The sequence below is a fragment of the Canis lupus genome, chromosome 10, assembly GCF_048164855.1.
Source record: "Canis lupus baileyi chromosome 10, mCanLup2.hap1, whole genome shotgun sequence".
NCBI classification, from domain to species: Eukaryota; Metazoa; Chordata; class Mammalia; order Carnivora; family Canidae; genus Canis; species Canis lupus.
Genome location: NC_132847.1, coordinates 586,527 through 593,000, shown reverse-complemented (window position 1 = coordinate 593,000; position 6,474 = coordinate 586,527).

Sequence of the window (6,474 nt, the reverse complement as noted above, 5' to 3'; positions counted from 1 at the left end):
GGATGTCCAATTTTCCCAGCACCATTTATTGAAGAGACTGTCTTTCTTCCAATGGATAGTCTTTCCTCCTTTATCGAATATTAGTTGACCATAAAGGTCAGGGTCCACTTCTGGATTCTCTATTCTGTTCCACTTATCTATGTGTCTGTTTTGTGCCAGTACCACACTGTCTTGATGACCACAGCTTTGTAGTACAACCTGAAATCTGGCATTGTGATGCCCCCAGATATGGTTTTCTTTTTTAAAATTCCCCTGGCTATTCGGGGTCTTTTCTGATTCCACACAAATCTTAAAATAATTTGTTCTAACTCTCTGAAGAAAGTCCATGGTATTTTGATAGGGATTGCATTAAACGTGTATATTGCCCTGGGTAACATTGACATTTTCACAATATTAATTCTGCCAATCCATGAGCATGGAATATTTTTCCATCTCTTTGTGTCTTCCTCAATTTCTTTCAGAAGTGTTCTATAGTTTTGAGGGTATAGATCCTTTACATCTTTGGTTAGGTTTATTCCTAGGTATCTTATGCTTTTGGGTGCAATTGTAAATGGGATTGACTCCTTAATTTCTCTTTCTTCAGTATCATTGTTAGTGTATAGAAATGCCACTGACTTCTGGGCATTGATTTTGTATCCTGCCACGCTACCGAATTGCTGTGAGTTCTAGCAATCTTGGGGTGGAGACTTTTGGGTTTTCTATGTAGAGTATCATATCATCGGTGAAGAGGGAGAGTTTGACTTCTTCTTTGCCAATTTGAATGCCTTTAATGTCTTTTTGTTGTCTGATTGCTGAGGCTAGGACTTCCAGTACTATGTTGAACAGCAGTGGTGAGAGTGGACATCCCTGTCTTGTTCCTGATCTTAGGGGAAAGGCTCCCAGTGCTTCCCCATTGAGAATGATATTTGCTGTGGGCTTTTCATAGATGGCTTTTAAGATGTCGAGGAATGTTCCCTCTATCCCTACACTCTGAAGAGTTTTGATCAGGAATGGATGCTGTATTTTGTCAAATGCTTTCTCTGCATCCAATGAGAGGATCGTATGGTTCTTGGTTTTTCTCTTGCTGATATGATGAATCACATTGATTGTTTTACGGGTGTTGAACCAGCCTTGTGTCCCAGGGATAAATCCTACTTGGTCATGGTGAATAATTTTTTTAATGTACTGTTGGATCCTATTGGCCAGTATCTTGTTGAGAATTTTTGCATCCATGTTCATCAGAGATATTGGTCTGTAATTCTCCTTTTTGGTGGGGTCTTTGTCTGGTTTTGGAATTAAGGTGATGCTGGCCTCATAGAACGAATTTGGAAGTACTCCATCTCTTTCTTTCTTTCTTTCCAAACAGCTTTAGGAGAATAGGTATGGTTTCTTCTTTAAACGTTTGATAAAATTCCCCTGGGAAGCCATCTGGCCCTGGACTCTTGTGTCTTGGGAGGTTTTTGATGACTGCTTCAATTTCCTCCGTGGTTATTGGCCTGTTCAGGTTTTCTATTTCTTCCTGTTCCAGTTTTGGTAGTTTGTGGCTTTCCAGGAATGCGTCCATTTCTTCTAGATTGCCTAATTTATTTCCGTATAGCTGTTCATAATATGTTTTTAAAATCGTTTGTATTTCCTTGGTGTTGGTAGTGATCTCTCCTTTCTCATTCATGATTTTATTAATTTGAGTCTTCTCTCTCTTCTTTTTAATAAGGCTGGCTAATGGTTTATCTATCTTGTTAATTCTTTCAAAGAACCAACTCCTGGTTTTGTTGATCTGTTCCACAGTTCTTCTGGTCTCGATTTCGTTGAGTTCTGCTCGAATCTTTATTAACTCCCTTCTTCTCTTGGCTGTAGGATCTATTTGCTGTTTTTTCTCTAGCTCCTTTATGTGTAAGGTTAGCTTTTGTATTTGAGTTCTTTCCAGTTTTTGAATGGATGCTTGTATTGCGATGTATTTCCCCCTTAGGACTGCTTTTGCTGCATCCCAAAGATTTTGAACGGTTGTATCTTCATTCTCATTAGTTTCCATGAATCTTTTTAATTCTTCCTTAATTTCCTGGTTGACCCTTTTATCTTTTAGCAGGATGGTCCTTAACCTCCACGTGTTTGAGGTCCTTCCAAACTTCTTGTTGTGATTTAGTTCTAATTTCAAGGCATTATGGTCTGAGAATATGCAGGGGACAATCCCAATCTTTTGGTATCGGTTCAGACCTGATTGGTGACCCAGTATATGGTCTATTCTGGAGAAAGTTCCATGTGCGCTTGAGAAGAATGTGTATTCAGTTGAGTTTGGATGTAAAGTTCTGTAGATATCTGTGAAATCCATCTGGTCCAGTGTATCATTTAAAGCTCTCGTTTCTTTGGAGATGTTGTGCTTAGAAGACCTATCGAGGGTAGAAAGAGCTAGATTGAAGTCACCAAGTATAAGTGTATTATTATCTAAGTATTTCTTCACTTTGGTTAATAATTGATTGATATATTTGGCAGCTCCCACATTCGGGGCATATATATTGAGGATTGTTAAGTCCTCTTGTTGAATAGATCCTTGAAGTATGATATAGTGTCCCTCTTCATCTCTCACTACAGTCTTTGGGGTAAATTTTAGTTTATCTGATATAAGGATGGCTACCCCTGCTTTCTTTTGAGGACCATTCGAATGGTAAATGGTTCTCCAACCTTTTATTTTCAGTCTGTAGGTGTCCTTCTGTCTAAAATGAGTCTCTTGTAGACAGCAAATAGATGGGTCCTGCTTTTTTATCCAGTCTGAAACCCTGCGCCTTTTGATGGGGTCATTAAGCCCGTTCACATTCAGAGTTACTATTGAGAGATATGAGTTTAGTGTCATCATGATATCTCTTCAGTCCTTGTTTTTGTGGACTGTTCCAGTGAACTTCTTCTTAAAGGGGAATTTTAAGAGTCCCCCTTAAAATTTCTTGCAGAGCTGGTTTGGAGGTCACATATTCTTTCAGTTCCTGCCTGTCTTGGAAGCTCTTTATCTCTCCTTCCATTTTGAATGAGAGCCTTGCTGGATAAAGTATTCTTGGTTGCATGTTCTTTTCATTTAGGACCCTGAATATATCCTGCCAGCCCTTTCTGGCCTGCCAGGTCTCTGTGGAGAGGTCTGCTGTTACCCTAATACTCCTCCCCATAAAAGTCAGGGATTTCTTGTCTCTTGCTGCTTTAAGGATCTTCTCTTTATCTTTGGAATTTGCAAGCTTCACTATTAAATGTCGAGGTGTTGGATGGTTTTTATTGATTTTAGGGGGGGATCTCTCTATTTCCTGGATCTGAATGCCTGTTTCCCTTCCCAGGTTAGGAAAGTTTTCAGCTAGAATTTGTTCAAATACATATTCTGGCCCTCTGGCCCTTTCGGTGCCCTCCGGAACCCCAATTAAACGTAGGTTTTTCTTTCTCAGGCTGTCGTTTATTTCCCTTAATCTATCCTCATGGTCTTTTAATTGTTTGTCTCTTTTTTCCTCAGTTTCCCTCTTTGCTATCAACTTGTCTTCTATGTCACTCACTCGTTCTTCCACCTCGTTAACCCTCGTCGTTAGGACTTCTAGTTTGGATTGCATCTCATTCAATTGATTTTTAATTTCTGCCTGATTAGCTCTAAATTCTGCAGTCATGAAGTCTTTTGAGTCCTTTATACTTTTTTCTAGAGCCACCAGTAGCTGTATAATAGTGCTTCTGAATTGGCTTTCTGACATTGAATTGTAATCCAGATTTTGTAACTCTGTGGGAGATAGGACTGTTTCTGATTCTTTCTTTTGAGGTGAGGTTTTCCTTCTAGTCATTTTGCTCAGTGCAGAGTGGCCAAAAGCAAGTTGTATTGGGAAAAAGAGAAAAAGAGAGGAGAGAAAGAAGGAAAGAAAAGAGAAAAAAAAGGGAAGAAAAAAAGAAGAAGAAAAAGAGAAAGAAAAAGAAAGGAGAAAAAAGGGTGGTGGGGGAAGGAAACAAATCAAAAAGCAAAACAAAACAAAACAAAAAAAAAAGAACCACCGGGGAATATCTTCTGATTCTGTGTACTTTAAGTCCCTTGGCTTCTCCTGGAAGTTGTCAGTCTAGCTGGTGTTCTGGGGGAGGGGCCTGTTGTGCTGATTTTCAGGTGTTAGCAGTTGTGGGAGCTGCTGTGCCCCTGCCTGGTGCAGGGCTCAGTGGGGGGTGTTTACCCCGTGAGGCCGCAGGAGGAACAGCCCCAGTGGCGGGGCCAGCTCTGCAGCCCTGGATTCAGCTCCAGCAGGAACTCCGGAGGTCTCCGTCTGCAGGGCCTGGAGGCTCCGGGGCGGGGTCGCTGATCTGCTCAGCTGGGGCAGGAGCGTCCTCGCTGTCCTGGGCCCTCCCGGCCTCTGCCTGTCCCGGGGGAGGCCGGATCCTGGGCTGTGTCGCGGCGCCCTGTGCTCCGGAGCCTGTGCTGTTGGATTCGCGCTCCCGGGCCGCGCAACCCCCTCCGCGGAGCTGCCGCCCGAGCCTCTCCGAGCTGCTCCTGGAACCGCGCAGCCCCCTCCGCACGGAGCCTCTTCCTCTGCCCAAGCCCCTCCGAGCTGCTCCGGGTCCCCCCCGTGCGCGCTGCAGCCCTTAGGGAGCTCGGCGCACTCTCCTGGGCGCGCAGTTGCTCTGTTACTGTCTCAGGGAACCCGAGGGCATCCTCGCCCTCCTGGGTCCTGCTCCAACTCCCCCACGAGCCCGTTTCCGCCCGGGAAGGTCGGTGCAGCTCCTGCTTCTCCGGGACGGGGCTCTCCTGTCCTGGGGACACTCGCCCCGGCCTCAGCCCGGCTCCTCGCGGGGCCCCTCCCCCTTGGACGCCTTTGTTTCTTTACTTCTTTTTCCCCGTCTTCCTACCTTGATAGAAGCGCGAACTCTTCTCACTGTTGCATTCCAGCTGGTCTCTCTTTAATTCTCAGGCCGAATTCATAGATTTTCAGGATGATTGGAAGGTTTTCTAGGTAATTTGGTGGAGACAGGTGATTTGGAGACCCTACTCTTCCGCCATCTTGCTCCTCGTCTCTCGGTGCTTTATATATTTCTAAATTCTATGCATTTCATTTGAGACAATTTGCAATTTGAAAGCATACATAGTATGATGACACCCAGATAATGACCCCGGTCCAGCCAGGGCTCTGCACTTACCACACGGCGCCACAGGGGCAGGTGTCACAGCAAACCCCAGACTGGGGTCGCCTTTAACTGTAGACGTCTCCTTGTGCATCTTAGAGGAAGGGGATGCCCTGTGTCCGCAGGCCCCCCCATGCTATCCTTCTCATTCCCCACCCCCACATCATCCCCCTACTTCATCATCCCCAATGGCATTCCACATAACACCATCCCCCTCACAGCCACACAGCCCCACACAATCCTAACCCACACTACACCCCAACACCATCCCCCCTACACCATCCCACACACTCCACGACCATCATGCCCCTGGCCCCACACCATCGGCCCCCAGCAAACCCAGTGCAGGTGCCCCCCTGTGGGACATGCTCAGCCTCCCTGGGGTTCTCTGGATACCCTGCCCCATCAGAAGACCGGGTGTCAAATAGAGCACGCAGGGGTTGCAGGGAGGAGGGAAGGCACAGAGTACCCAACAGAGTGGGTACAGGTGGGTGGTGCAAAGGACCCACTGTGCCCTGCATCTGCCCACTCTCCCTCCTGGAGGATGACACACACTGCAGAGGACAACAGCCCCTAACCCAGTGGGACCTGGGCTGCCCTGGCACCAGGATCTGTGGGGGCTGCGTTGATTTGGGCCCCGCCCAGGCCCAACACAAAGACTAATGGGTTCCAGCTCCCCATGGCCCTGGGCAGCCCTGGATTCTGGCCCCACGCTGAGCGAGCCCTCTCACAGCTGGATGTGGCCTCCTGGGCCCTGGGCATGACCCACAGATCCAGGTCGCAGACCTAGGGCAGCCCTGAGGATCCTGGTACACCCCAGAGTGGGGAGAGCAGAGGTACACTGGTGGGCCACACCGGCACCCACACCAGGAGGCAAGCTCCTCCAGATACTGGGGCCCCAGGGGGCCTGAGGCTGGGGTCTAGCTGCCCTGTGGGAACCCAGTGCAGGAGCCCATGTGCTGCAGGTCCAGTTCAGCTCTGCTGTCCTCAGAACCATCTCTCAGGCTGAAAACTCAGGACACACGCCCCCACACGGAGTCCACACATGCTCCCAGGTGGGGGACTCCAGCACTTGACCCTCAACCCATGTGATTCTTGTCCTCCCGTAAAGGACAGAAAGGTCTCCCTCCCCAGGTGAAAGCACGCACTCACGGCTCTGAGCCCATTTACTGTAGATAGTCAATAAAGTGTTGTGGTGTAAAAATGCACAGCCAGCCCTTTTCTGTGTCTCCCAGAACTCTGTGCACGGGGCGTCGAGAGACCCACAGAGAGGAGGAGGGGGCATCACCCAGGCCCCAAACAGACCCTGCAGGGGCACTGCAAGGCACACACAGCTGACGTCCCCACGTGCCTTCCAGGGGTGGCCAGTTGCCAGGGTCA